The sequence below is a fragment of the Eretmochelys imbricata genome, chromosome 6 (assembly GCF_965152235.1).
Source record: "Eretmochelys imbricata isolate rEreImb1 chromosome 6, rEreImb1.hap1, whole genome shotgun sequence".
Taxonomy (NCBI): Eukaryota; Metazoa; Chordata; order Testudines; family Cheloniidae; genus Eretmochelys; species Eretmochelys imbricata.
In genome coordinates, this window is record NC_135577.1 from 3605677 (window position 1) to 3621008 (window position 15332).

The following is a 15332-nucleotide window of genomic DNA, read 5'->3' on the forward strand; positions in this document are numbered from 1 at the left end:
AAGCAGTACCTGCTCAGAACCCTAAAATCAGAACCGTGAAATCAAAAGTTGAATCTTTCGCTGTTTGCTAACCACACCAACATTACCCTTAATACTTCTGGAGCTGATTCCTGGGATGACTTTGACGTTTGCTCCCAGGAGCATCTTTGCTCCCACAATGACAGGTGTGCACAGCACATGCAATTCATGTTGTTGCTGTTTCTTTCCTTGTGGAAAGGGAACACAGAGGGCCAGAGAATCAGCTGGTCTCGATCGCTCTCTTTCCCGTGAGGCCTTTTGAATGTAGTACGAAACTGAGGTGACTGTGTTCCCCTTCATTTGCTGGTCACTGGTGGTTAACACTAAAGACCCCTGCAGCATCTCTGCAGATGCTGCAACAAAGTATCTCCAAGCATGCCACCCCCCTCCCTCCCTCATGTCATCTGATGTGCGGTTTTCCCTGCCAGCCTGGGCCTCCAGAACCCTGCCTTGTTGATCCAGACACGCTTGCCTGCTGCAACACAGACCAAGGGTCCAGGCCACACCCCCAAAGCTGCAGATCTAGACTGAAACCAGCTCAGTAGGACACCTGCCTCCAGCATGCAGACACCCAGCTCCCAGAGGGATATAAACCCCAAATAAATCAATTTTACTCTGTATAAAGCTTATACAGGGTAAAATGATACATGTTCGGCCCCGTATCACTTCAGGAAAGATATGCACAGTGGTTTGCCACCCAAGGCAACAATTACTCACACTGCATTTGTAAATAAACAAAAGTGATTTTATTAAGTATAAAAAGTAGGATTTAAGTAATTTTAAGTCATAACAGATAGACTAAAGTAAATCACAAAGTAAATTGTGTAAGGCTGAGCTTAATACACTCAGAAATCAGTTACAAATTTTAACTTCTCACCCCAGTTGTTACTTTAGGTAAAATCCTTCTCAGATCAGATGCTTTTTCTGACCTGGGTCCAGCCTGGCCTCACCCACCCTTGTACTTACAGTCCTTTTGTTTCCAGGTGCTTGTGGGTATCTCTGTGGGGTGGGGAGGCTGTCTCTTAAGCCAGTTGAAGACACTCATTGTTTGCTTCCCCACTTTATATAGAACTTCCCCAAGGCGGGAAACCTTTGTTTGGAATTCCACCCCGCTCAGGAAAAGTACCAGCTTCAAGACGGAGCTCAGTATCTGGCGACATGGTCACATGTCACTGTAAGACCCCAATCTCCATTCTTCATGGTTTCTCCCACATGTACACAGGAAGGCTTGAGTGTAAACAAAGCCATTCACAGTTCATTGATTCTGAAGCATCTTTAAAGGCTTTCACTTAATATGTCTAAATCAGTAATACAAGTTAATATCTTATTCTCCTAATTCCAGACATAAAAATAATCCAAGTAAACAAATAGGATGAACACACTTTGTAGTTTATAGGCTTTATAATGACATGTTGCAAGGGGCACTTAGCATAAAACATGTTCCAGTGATGTCATATTCAGAAGCATATTTTCAGAAAGATTATGGAGTGCAATGTCATACAGAGCTTTGCCCAGCACTGGACAGAAGGGGGAATTGAACCCAGATTTCCCACCTCACAAGTGAACACACCAAATATTGGGTTAAAAATTACAAAGGGAAGGCCCAGCACTGCCTCCTACAGTGGCTGTGTTGCGACCGGTATGAAAATCCTCCCCCCGCACACACACATTGTTTTGGGACAAAGCTATTTGGCATATTTGTAACACATTCGTGAAGAGTTTCACGTCAGTCCAAACGGTATTGTTTTTGACAATAAATGATTAGTCCCAAAGTAATTCACTGATTTATAGACACCTTTGTGTCACAATGCTGGTAAATTACTTAAAAAGACATTTGGAGAGGTGACGAACAAATAAAGTGGAATACAGTCACCTCAGTTTTGTACCATATTAAAATGACCTCCGGGAGAGACAGCAATCCAGGCCAGCTGATGATCTGGCCGTCTGTGTTCCGTTTCCACAAGGAAAGACACGGCAACAACATTCATTGCATGTGCTGGGCACACCTGTTGTCCTGGGAGCAAAGATGCTCCAGGGAGCAAATCTCAAAGTCATCAAAGCCAAATTTAACCTCCCCTGCCAAGGAAGCAGTTCCAGAGGTATAAAGGGTAACATTGGTGTGGTTAGCAAACAGGGAAAGACTCGACTCTATGTCTGATTTTAGAGTTTCTTATCAGGTACTGCTTCCGTCCTTCTCAACTCATTGTAAGTGAAGGGAGGAAAAAGAAAGAGGTACCACCAAGGCATGGGCAAACAAGTCTGTTTCAGAGCATTTCAGCCTTTAATTGAAATGACATTCATGGGAGGCAAAGGAAGGAATTATGCTGAGAGGAAAAATTTCTGAACTTATTTACCTATTAAAAGAAGGAAAGATCTTTACAGGGGAGGGAGAAGAATGATGGAAAAGGAGAGAAAAATTGCTTTAATGGGAAGGGGGAAAACTCCCCCATCAAGTCAGATAATGTCTATCCTAAGGCCATTACATTGACTCAGCTATGGTGTGCAGCAGCGCTTTAGTGTAGATGCTTTCCACGTTGATGGAAGAGTTTTTCCTTAAATGTGGTTAATCCATGTCCCTGAGAGGAAGTAGCTCGGTCAATGAAAGAATTACACTGAGGGTCTGTACAAGCTAACTGCCTCGCACAGGCTGTGAAAAGATTCCCCGCCCTGTGCTACAGAGCTCTGTTGATCTAATTTTTAAGCATAAACCAGGCCTCAGAGAAGCTGCCCATGGAAAAGACCAGTTGTCAAATCTAGTCCTATCTCATTGCCAGGTGTTTGTCAAACCTCCTCTTAAAAAATCTCCAATGGTGGAGATTCCACAACCTTCCTGGGCAAGTTATTCCAGTGCTTACTCACCCTCACAGTTGGGATGTTTTTCCTTTTGTCCAACCTAAACCGCCCGTGCTGCAATTGAAGTCCATCGGTCCTTGTCCTATCCTTCCCCTACTCCCACATTGTTTTGCAATTTTATTCTTAAACTCTGTGTGACGGGTTGCGTGTCAGAAACCCCTTTGAAACTGCCACCTGTTGTGCCTAGACTACCCCGAGCCTGTTTTCCCTTCCAGCTTGGGACTTCAGTACCTTAACTTGTATGAGCCAGGCACGATTGCCTGCTGAAAACCCAGATCGAAGTCTGAACCATGTCCCACACAAGCTGCAGGCTTAACTGAAAACAGCTTAAGAAGAGATCCTATCTCCAGCACTCAGAGGTCCAGCTCCCAGTGGGGTCCAAACCCCAATAAATCCGTTTAACCCTGTTTAATGTTTATACAAGGTAAACTCATGAATTGTTTGCCCTCTATAACACTGTTTGCCCCCCAGCCAGGTACTTAAAAAGTAAAAGTGATATTATTAATTACAAAATGTAGGATTTAAGTGGTAGTAATAGACAGAACAAAGAGAATTACCAAAAAAATAAAATAAAACATATAAGTCTAAGCCTAATACAGTAAATACTTACAAAAAGCTTAGATACTCTCTCTCTTGGGGGTGGAAACCCCTTCCCCTCTCCTCTGCAGAATCCAGCTCCAAGATGGAGTTTTGGAGCCATATGGGCAAGTCACATGTCCATGCATGACTCAGTCCCTTACAAGCCGAAGCCACATTCCCAGGAAAGCTCACATGTGGACTGGTGTTTCTCAAAGTTCTTTCTTAGCTTAAGTGTTTCTGGATAGGGCACTTCCAGAGAATAATCTTTTCTCAAGAAACTGACCAACCACTTCACTGAGTTTACTTAAAATCAAACAAGTACATAGCCAATATTCATAACTTCGAATACAAAAATGATACATGCATGGAAATGGGATGACTATATCCACTAGATGGTAACCTTTGAAGAGATATGTTACATCGCATATCTCGCATAAACCACATTTCAGTTCCGTCATATTTACATTCATAAGCATATTTCTACAAAGCATTATGGGGTGCGACGTCACACTCTGTTTCACGGACTATATATTATATGAAATAAATAAAATGAACAAAAGAATTGGGAGGGAGCTGACTTGCTCAGAGATATACTTTAGGAACATCTGCAGAGATGATGCAGAGATCTTCAGTGTTAATGACCAGTTTGGGGAAATTTCTCATTTTTGCAGCCTGCCCTGACCTTGGCATTTTCAGTGAGGACTGTCCAGGCAGCTCTAGGTCACAGTAGGCAGAGAAACCAGGAGGAGGAGTTATGAGCATGACCTCGAGAGTAAGTAGGGCATAATATTTCGTGGGCACAGACCTGGAGTCACAGACTTGGGAGTTTCTGAATACAGAGATTGCTGGTTGTTGGTTCTTTCTACTGGTGTTCAGGGAAGCAGAACTTTCCCTCCATTCTTTGAAACCCCTCCCCCACGGATTATTCCAAAGAATATAACTGACTTGGATCATCAATTTTTCCTCCTAATACAATCAACCGTGCAATGCCTCACAGGTTAGCACCACCTAGGAGAAGGGGGAACCAACATTCCCTGAAGCACTGATAATACCAGCCAAGCCTACAGACCCATGGGGGATAATTTCCCCTACCATAGTAAAGAAGGGAAGAGTCATCTCTGGGACTGCCAGGGATCTCCTTGGGCAGAAGTGATGACCACAATGTCCTTGTGCATCTGCAACCATGAATCAGTGCATGGGCCCATCCCTGTGGTGATTTCACACTTTCATATCAATTGAACCCAACTGTCATCAGCATTACACCTTTGGTGTTACTGGGATATTTTCTAGGCTGGTGGCTGTGACATACCAGGGTCCAACCCAGACTAATCAGCAGCTGTGTCATACCTGCCTGCAACCTTGCAATGCCTTGCTGAAGTGGTTTCCACCTGGGCCACTCAGAAACAACCATTAAGGATGCAAACCACACCCTGAGCATGTGGGTGTAACTGCAGCCTGGCCAGGAATAGTTGGGTTACACTCAGGCTCTCACAACCCTTGGCTATACTGGAGGGTGACCCCAACACATTCTCCAATCTTTGATTTCCGACCAGAAATGTACGTCCTGTGCTGCCCAGTCCTCTCCTGGACATTACAAGCTACATTGTCCATTATTTCTTTAATAGCACTAATATGCATGCAACTTAGTTTCTCAGACACTTCTATTAAAACACACTGAATTAGCTAAAACAATAAAACAAAGTTTTTTGATGAGAAAGATAGAGCCTGCCAGGAAGTTGCAGGTTGGTAGGGGAGAGGCCCTCCCTGGGGTGCACAGAAACAAGTACCCCAAAGGTGGAAGTTGGGGTCGTGGTAACAGCTGAGGTGGGAACAGACCCCAGAGACTCTGTAGCTGGAAGCAAGCCCAACCTGAGGGAAAGATGGGGATAGTATTGGCCAGGGAATTGTCTGTCATAGCTGGTAGCTGTGAGCCCACAGCTGGACCAGGGTCCCCTTCCCTTTTCAGGGACACAGGAGTGTCTGCCCCAGTGGGGAGCCAAGAGAGGAAGGTGAGGGGAGACCGGAGGGTCTGCCCACATTTTGTAGGGGGGCTTTATCCCAGGAGGAGGGTGAAAAATCTGCATTTAAAATGCCAGAACCCTCTCCTGTGAATCAGGTTTTAAGGGAAGACAGAGGGTCAGATCTCCTGGAGGGGAGTGCCCACCCAGTTGACCTGTTGGAAGCAGAGAGTGGGGTAACTGAGGGGATCTTACCAATCCAGAGCACTCTATTAAAGAATGTTATTCCTGTTACCCTTTTAAAAAATAACACTGTCTCTTCAAGGCTGGTGGGAGAAAAACTCTGCACTTGGGAAGCTTCACAAGAGAGAGCGGCCGAGGGCAGGCATGGTTGCAGTGCCGCTTTCCTTACCAAAGCCTCAAACACAGGCCTGAACTAAAAGCCTTCTCCAAAGAGGCAGAAGAATCTGCATCAGAGCCCCTGCCAGGGTACACAAAGGAGTTGGGAAATGCAATAGATACTAAACAAGCTAAATTGTGTGAACAAAGCCTCTCCGCTGAAGATTTCCTGTTAATATTGTGTCTTTTACTTCTTCATTTCTGGGTCAAGACAAAGGAGCTAATACGAGTGGTAAATCCTTTAAACATGTGGGACACACCTACTTTGTGGGAAAAAAAAAAAAAAACCTTTTGTTCATGCTAGGGATGGTGACAAGACAGTCCCACAAGCATGTTGCTATTCAGCTTATACCTGTAAACAGGCTGGAAGTTTGGCACCACAGGAAAAGCATAACAGGCCTACGCTGCTGTGTGGAAGGGGAAACTGAGGCACTCCGCCTCAAGGCATTTGTGGCTAAATGCCAAGACAATTCCACTTTAACAGATATTGCTGTCTGCATTCTGTTAGCAATACTATACCCCAACTTGTTTTCAGGCATCCAGGGACCACGGGGGAGGGATAGCTCAGTGGGTTAAGCATTGGCCTGCTAAACCCAGGGTTGTAAGTTCAATCCTTGAGGGGGCAATTTGGGATCTGGAGCAAAAATTGGGGATTGGTCCTGCTTTGAGCAGGGCGTTGGACTAGATGACCTCCTCAGGTACCTTCCAACCATGATATTGAACGATTCTATGATACCAGGAACCCCAAACCTTGTTCGAACACCTATGAATGACCTCCTATGTTTTAAAGGTACTAAAAGGGGTTGTGACCAGAAACAAACAGGGATTTTACATGTACTGTCTCTGCCACGGACAGTGTCCAAGTCTCTGGCAGTATGTTCAGGAGGAGGGTGTGACATTACAACCCATAATGCTTTCTAGAAATATGCTTATAACTGTAAATATGACATAACTGGAATATGTTTTATGCTAGATAGGCCATGTAACATATCTCTACAAAGGTTATGATCTCCTGGATATATTCCTTCTATTTGTATGCACGTATCATTTTTGTAGTTGGAGTTATGAATATTGGCTGTGTACTTGCTTGATTTTAAGTAGCCTAGTAGAGCATTTGGTCAGCTTGTGGAGTAAGGAATGTGCAAGTTAAGTGCCCCATTGCAAGTTGAGCATCTGAGTGTTAAAGACATGAACATTTTTTAAGATGCTTCCAGGAAAACCGACAGCTGTTAGGGGACATGGTTCAGACCTGGGTCTGGGTTGGCAGCAGGCTAGCGGGTCTGGCTCAAACCAGGCAGGGCACTGAAGTCCCAAGCTGCCCGGGTAGGAAAGCAGGTGCAGAAGTAGTCTCGACACATAAGTTGGCAGCTCCTAAGGGGGTTTCTGTGATCCAGCCCATCACAGGTGGGTTCTCAGCACTCTCTGAAAGTCCAGTCCTATTGAGGTGCTTCAAGCTAGGTACCCAAAATCACTATTCGCTTTTGAAAAGCTTGACTCTAGTGAGCAGCTTCACTCTTCTAGCCTTCGTCCCCCACCTCAGAACCAAACCCATAAAGGGAGTGAGTACGAATGGGAATCAAACTTGTATTAGCATTTGTCATAAATATAAAGGAAAGGGTAAACCCCTTTGAAATCCCTCCTGGCCAGAGGAAAAATCCTCTCACCTGTAAAGGGTTAAGAAGCTAAAGGTAACTTCGCTGTCACCTGACCAAAATGACCAATGAGGAGACAAGATACTTTCAAAAGCTGGGAGGAGGGAGAAAAACAAAGGGTCTGTGTCTGTCTGTATGCTGCTTTTTCCGGGGACAGAACAGGAGTGGAGTCTTAGAACTTTTAGTAAGTAATCTAGCTAGGTATGTGTTAGATTATGATTTCTTTAAATGGCTGAGAAAAGAGTTGTGCTGAAAAGAATGACTATTCCTGCCTATTTGTCTTTTTTGTAACTTAAGGTTTTGCCTAGAGGGATTCTCTATGTTTCGAATCTAATTACTCTGAAAGGTATCTACCATCCTTATTTTACAGAGGTGATTCCTTTACTTCTATTAAAAGTCTTCTTGTAAGAAAACGGAATGCTTTTTCATTGTTCTAAGATCCAAGGGTTTGGGTCTGTGGTCACCTATGCAAATTGGTGAGGATTTTTACCAAACCTTCCCCAGGAAGTGGGGTGCAAGGGTTGAGAGGATTTTGGGGGAAAGATGTGTCCAAACTACGTTTCCCAGTAAACCCAGATAAAGTTTGGTGGTGGCAGTGGAAATCGAAGGGCAAAGGGTAAAATTAATTTGTACCTTGGGGAAGTTTTAACCTAAGCTGGTAAAAGTAAGTTTAGGAGGTTTTTATGCAGGTCCCTACATCTGTATCTTAGAGTTCAGAGTGGGGAAGGAACCTTGACAGCATTCTTTAAACATCACTGTTTTTCCCCACTCAGCCATGTGACAGCTCGATTCCTGGCTGGTCTGCATTAGCATAACTCTCTTGATGCCAATGGACCAGGTGTAAATAAGAAATGCTCTATTCAAGTTAATTGCTCAGATCTCCTGCCAATGTACATTGGCCATAAACACTATGTAATTCAAAGGGGCCAGATCCCCAGCTGGCATAAATCAGCTTTTATCCACTGAAGTCAGTGGGCCAGATCCTTAGGTGGTGTGAAGCAAAGAAGCCCCATCGAAGTCGCGACACCAGATTCTTTGCTGGTGTAACTGACATCGGTCATTTGGAGCTTCTGGGTGGTGTAAATTGGAGTGGTCCCGTTGAAGCCAACAGGCCGGAGCCACTGCGGGTGTGACTCTGTGCCAATTTGCACCCGCCGAGGATCTGAGCTAAGGATCACCAATGCACAGCCTCCTTTGGGTAACTTCTATACTATGTCCATAGGAATCAGAGCCGGATGACAATGGCACTTTTATTCATTAAAACTCTCACAAATTATGGTTTCGGTATTTGACCTGCTTGAGGCCAGGTGTACCCTAAAAACTTTTTGCCAGTATAACAATGTGGGTTAGACGTGTGATTTTTTTTTTAAACAACATTTCTGTACCAGCAAAATCCATAGGTCCTGTCTACACTTGGACTGTTACAGGGACACCTCTGTAGCTCCTCAGTGTGGAGGCTGTCGGTGCTGACAGGAGGTGTTCTCTTGTTGGCAGAGGTAATCCGCCTCCTTGAGAGGTGCTAGCTAGTGCTGCCTACTTGTGGACTTAGGTTGGCTTAACTACATTGCTTGGGGTGTGATGTTTCCACACCCCTGAGTAACAAAGCCCGGTCGATCTAAGTTTCTAGTGTTACCCAGCCCCTAATGGAGATGCAGGTATAATGGCAAAAAAAAAAAAAAGTGCTTTTGCTGATTTAGTTATTTCTTTTGGGGAACGGATATAAGTTATAGAGACAAAAATGCTCCTTTGCTCACATAAACTGAGGCTACGCGATACGGGTTTGCCTGCGTAGCTGTACCAGTATAGCTAAAGAGGCAAACCTTTCTAGGGTAGACTGGGCCTAAACAAATAGCTTTTTCCATTCTTGGTCATTTATGCCTAATCACTCCAGCCTTTGAAACTCTCTACGTGAAGAGGTTCTGAAAGAGAAATATTCTATTAAACCCTGAAACACCAAGATTCCAGCAAATTAAAAGTTCTATGGGAGCGTTTTCCACAGGGAAAACTTGGAGTGAAGGTAACATACGAGCTAAATGCTCCCTGCCCCCATCTAGTGGCTGGTCCGTAGGGAAGATAAAAATCTATTACAGCGACCAGCAAATGGAGTAACTATGCGCTCAAGGGCCTATGCTTTGGTGCTGAAGGTCTTGGGTCCTATAAGCAATTATGACACACAGTTTTCAGGCAGGACATGTTTTCTAGGCCTGGGGATTTGTGCACAGCTAAGTTTCTAGGAGAGCAGTTGCAATCACATTGTCCTTGCTTGAATGAGCAGGGTTAAGACAACAGTGAATACCGTAGCACCCCTGCACAGAGAGCAGGCATGACTGCATTCTCTTTGCTTTCCTGAGTCCAAGCATCACTCCCTGCTCATCCCCTTTTGGCTGCGAGCTGTCCCCCAAAAGCAGGGGAGAAGCAGGGGGGAGATAGGGTCATGTTCCCCCTTCCTCTTAGAAGGCAACAGAGATGACTGGACCTGGACGGGAGGATGTGCTGTTAGCTACGGGCCTGCTGTAAATCCCACTGAAGTTAATAGATCTATTGATTTCATATCTGGGCCCCATTGAGTTCAATGTGAATTAGGCACAATCGGGGCCCGAACGATGCAAGGAACAGTCCCGCTCTTCCTTTGCTGCTATCGAATCTATTGTCCCCACTGGAGGGTGTTGCTGTGAGTTTACCAGTCCCTTCTAGTGAGCTCCGTGTAACATGAGCACAGAGGTCAGAGCCGTGGGCCCTCCAAGCACTAGGCTCTTGGTGGGTTCTCCATCCCTTGGTGGGTCCCCATTAAACACTTTGCCTTCTGAGAGCCTCAGGTGCTTTAATGCTCTGCTTACAACTTCCCGTCCCCAGCCGCTGGCCCTGCTCTCAGGCTGCCTGCTACTTGTCCTTCCACAGGCGCCTCCCAGGCTGCAGCCTCTGGCCGGCCACTGCCCATTCTCAGTAGCTCCCTGGCTGACTCTCATCCTCTCCTGCCCTCTGGGTGTTACCGCCTTGCCTGTTCACATGGACCCCTCCGCTGTCACGATGCGGAACTTCGGTACAGACAGCGCCCTCTGGTGGACATACATGAACCAGATCCCCTCCCAGGATGAGCTGTAGCCCAATCCTTTTCCTCCAGCTAATTCTGGAGTGGGCTGGGAGTTGGGACCAGACCACGAGCCAGCAGGTTCATTACACTATCTCTATTGGGCCCAACACCATAATACACACTCCCACTCCTGTCCCTGGACATGCTCTGCTACACATTCCCTTGTCTTTGTGATGCCTCTCAGAGGCACAAGGGTAGTGTGGGAGCAGAGAAATTCAGTACACTCAGAAACAACGAGGAGTCCAGTGGCGCCTTGGAGACTAACACATTTATTTGGGGATAAGCTTCCGTGGGCTATAACCAACTTCGTCAGGTGCACGGAGTGGCAGTACACTCAGTCCACATGGTTCTTTCTTGCTCAGCTTTGGTCCACAGTGAGCTTGGAACCACTGAGCAGACTAAGGCGCTTCAGGAAGGAAATGGCCTGGAGACTTTAGACTTTCTTTAGGATGGAGATTGCAGGAAAAACCAGCCCCCTTTCAGTACACAAAGCTCACCGTGTATCAACAATTCTGCCCATGAGTTCCATTACATTGCACCTAAGGCTTTATCAGCTGAAACGAATTCAGTGCATTTACCCATGGAATATTTTATGGAAAAGACTTTAGCAGAGCTGTGTGAGGTGCGGCGGGGGGCAAAGACTGAAACATTGGGGTTGGGGGGGGGCTGTAGCAAAACAGGATTGAGGGGCATGGGCAGAGCTGTGTGGACAGGCTATGACTGCAATTCCAGGGGCTCCAGGCAAAGAATTAGAGGGGTTATGACAGGTCAGGTCTCGCTAGCTAAGTTCCTTATGTGGCTCCTATTCTCACAGTGTTGGAGCCCCTTGCCATCTGGAGTTGGTGCTGCAGGCGGAGGTAGCTCTCTGGCGCCCTCTGCTGCTGCCTGCACACATCAATCAACAACTTCTTTGGGTGTCACACCCTTCGTAGGGTATGTTGCTCCAATATCATTTTCAAAAAGGTTTTGGGGCACTTAGAAATGTAAATACTATTGACTGTCAAAATCTCATTGACGGGGGGCAGGGACATGAACCCACCTCTTCTAACAGGCTAGCACCCGAAATATTCCTCTAGCCAGTCCCCAGCCTCCAACTGTGTCTTTGCCCCCACTGCGGCTAGCCTACCTGCCCTGCCACAGGTCCCCTAAACACTCAGCTATCTATCCTCTCAACTAAAGTGTGTTGATAGAGAGAGAGAGTGTGTGTGTGTGTGTGTTTGTGTGTGCACATATCCTGCATATTTAATGTAATGGAAATCAAGGGGATGCAAATTAGGATTTGATGCAGAGCTGGGGGCATGTGTGGGAATCCTACAGATTAGAGATGAGATGGACAGGACTGGAAGGCCAGGGGATCCAGGAGTAGTAGTAGAAATGCCAGGAGGGTTGTGACAGATCTGAAATGAAGTGCACTCTCTATATGGGGCGTGGGTGGATTTTCAAAATATTCTTTCCTGTCTTTAGCAACTGGTTTTAATTTTCTTTTATTCCACTCTGCATTCACCCAAACAGTTCTGAACACAGAGGCTTCTCTTTGCATTATTTTTAAACAGGAAATTAAGTCTGTATACAGGTCCATAGATTTTAAGGCCAGAAAAGGTCATGATTATCAGATAGTCTCATGTTCTGCATGCCACAGGTCAGAATATTCCAATCCAATAATCCAGTGCAGGGAATTATTCTATCCTAGGGGAGAGCCTGTTTCATAACCTGTGGCTGTGATAGCAGTTTAAGTTTAAAACATGTTTATTCTGTCCATATTCTTTCGCTGTTTCCCCACGGTATTAAGGTGCATCCAATCAAGATGTGTCTGTCCTGGTCTCCAAGGTCTGGGGAGAGGGTGTGTGGGCTATAGAAAGAAAGGTGGATTTGTAGGTCTGACATTAGTAGAAATAATAGTAATATTTGACTGATACTAATATTGTCACTGGAACAACAGTTCTGAATTTAAAATGTATCTTCTGTGCAGTTTTGCAGTTACAAATCAAATAATTAGTCTCTGTCTCTGTATAGTCCCCCATAGGGAATTCTCTGCTGGTAATTTCTTTAATTCCCCTGTGAGGAACAAGGTAATGCACTTTGGAGATTATGCGTGCTGGTTCAAAATAATCTCCCTGGCTCTGGCAACAAAACAAAAATGCAAATTCCAGGGAGGTTACACTTCCAGGACCTGAGGCGATCAATTTAGTCTCATTGACCCATCTCTCCATAAACGGTATTAGCTTCTCACCATTTTAATAAGCTCTCGGTGGACATGATGATGAAAAAGTTTGTGCCTGCCAAACTGAGATTGCGTAACTTGGCAAGCAAGTTTGGAAGTGTGGTTAAAGTGTGTCCGCTGTGCATCATTAAAATCTGAATGTGTTTCAAAGACATTGCAAACATTCATTGAAATCAGCAGCTCCCAGAGATCAATGACCAAGCTTGATGATTGCTGTCCTAACTTTGGGAACTCAGAGAGGCTTCTTAAACCAAAAGAGTCCTGTCGAAAGAGAAGCAGGATTTATACAAAAACAGTGAGGAGTACTTGTGGCACCTTAGAGACTCACACATTTATCTGGGCATAAGCTTTCATGGGCTTAAACCCACGTCATTAGATGCATGGAGTGGAAAAAAACAGTAAGCTGGTATATAGACACAGTACATGAAAAGATGGGAGTTGCCTCACCAAGTGGAGGGTCAGTGCTAACGAGACAATTCAGTTGAAGTGGAAGTGGGCAAATCTCAACAGTAGAATACCGAGGGAGGAAAAATCACTTTTGAAGTGGTAATGGGGCCAATGTAGACAGAGTGGCCCATTTCAAAGTATTGACAAGAAGGTGTGAGCAACAGTAGGGGGATATTAGTTTTCATAGTGACCCATCCACTCCCGGTCTTTATTCAGGCCTAATTTGATGGTGTCGAGTTTGCAAATTAATTCCAGTTCTGCAGTTTCTCACTGGAGTCTGTTTTTGAAGCCAGAACAGGGGGTGGGGGGTAATAGGAGCCTATATAAGAAAAGGACCCCAAAATTGGGACTGTCCCTATAAAATCAGGACATATGGTTACCCTACTGGTCCACCAAGGACCATTCATTCATTCTAGGCCTCCAGCTCCTCAGCCAACACCTCTCTTGGACAGAGATCTGCATCTCTCCCCCACCTAACTGGGGATTTTCCAGTTCCCTTCCTACACTGTGATATCCCCTGCAAATCAGACTGCCTAAACAGGCCAGCTTCTGTGCCTTGCTTTCTCATCAAAGATTATGAACAGTGTAATTGTCAGCAGTTATAAATTACTACACAGATCTCGATAAGCTGGCACATGTATTCTTAAGCTGAAATTATTACAGAAAAAATATATTAAAAGCAATAAGAGAACCTACACACCTGCTAAGAAGGTTACCCCAAATCACCTCCCAAATCCAGCAGGGGCTCTGGTAGGAGTCTGTCTTTCAAACAAAAAGAAAAGGAGTACTTGTGGCACCTTAGAGACTAACCAATTTATTTGAGCATGAGCTTTCGTGAGCTACAGCTCACTTCATCGGATGCATACCGTGGAAACTGCAGCAGACTTTATATACACACAGAGAATATGAAACAATACCTCCTCCCACCCCACTGTCCTGCTGGTAATAGCTTATCTAAAGTGATCATCTGGTTAAGCCATTTCCAGCACAAATCCAGGTTTTCTCACCCTCCACCCCCCCACACAAATTCACTCTCCTGCTGGTGATAGCCCATCCAAAGTGACAACTCTTTACACAATGTGCATGATAATCAAGTTGGGCCATTTCCTGCACAAATCCAGGTTCTCTCACTCCCTCACCCCCTCCAAAAACCCACCCCCATACACACACAAACTCACTCTCCTGCTGGAAATAGCTCATCCAAACTGACCACTCTCCGAGTTTAAATCCAAGTTAAACCAGAACATCTGGGGGGGGCGGGGGGGTAGGAAAAAACAAGAGGAAATAGGCTACCTTGCATAATGACTTAGCCACTCCCAGTCTCTATTTAAGCCTAAATTAATAGTATCCAATTTGCAAATGAATTCCAATTCAGCAGTTTCTCGCTGGAGTCTGGATTTGAAGTTTTTTTTGTTTTAAGATAGCGACCTTCATGTCTGTGATTGTGTGACCAGAGACATTGAAGTGTTCTCCGACTGGTTTATGAATGTTATAATTCTTGACATCTGATTTGTGTCCATTTATTCTTTTACGTAGCGACTGTCCAGTTTGACCAATATACATGGCAGAGGGGCATTGTTGGCACATGATGGCATATATCACATTGGTGGATGTGCAGGTGAACGAGCCTCTGATAGTGTGGCTGATGTTATTAGGCCCTGTGATGGTGTCCCCTGAATAGATATGTGGGCACAATTGGCAACGGGCTTTGTTGCAAGGATAAGTTCCTGGGTTAGTGGTTCTGTTGTGTGGTATGTGGTTGTTGGTGAGTATTTGCTTCAGGTTGGGGGGCTGTCTGTAGGCAAGGACTGGCCTGTCTCCCAAGATTTGTGAGAGTGTTGGGTCATCCTTTAGGATAGGTTGTAGATCCTTAATAATGCATTGGAGGGGTTTTAGTTGGGGGCTGAAGGTGACGGCTAGTGGCGTTCTGTTATTTTCTTTGTTAGGCCTGTCCTGTAGTAGGTAACTTCTGGGAACTCTTCTGGCTCTATCAATCTGTTTCTTTACTTCTGCAGGTGGGTATTGTAGTTGTAAGAAAGCTTGACAGAGATCTTGTAGGTGTTTGTCTCTGTCTGAGGGGTTGGAGCAAATGTGGTTGTATCGCAGAGCTTGGC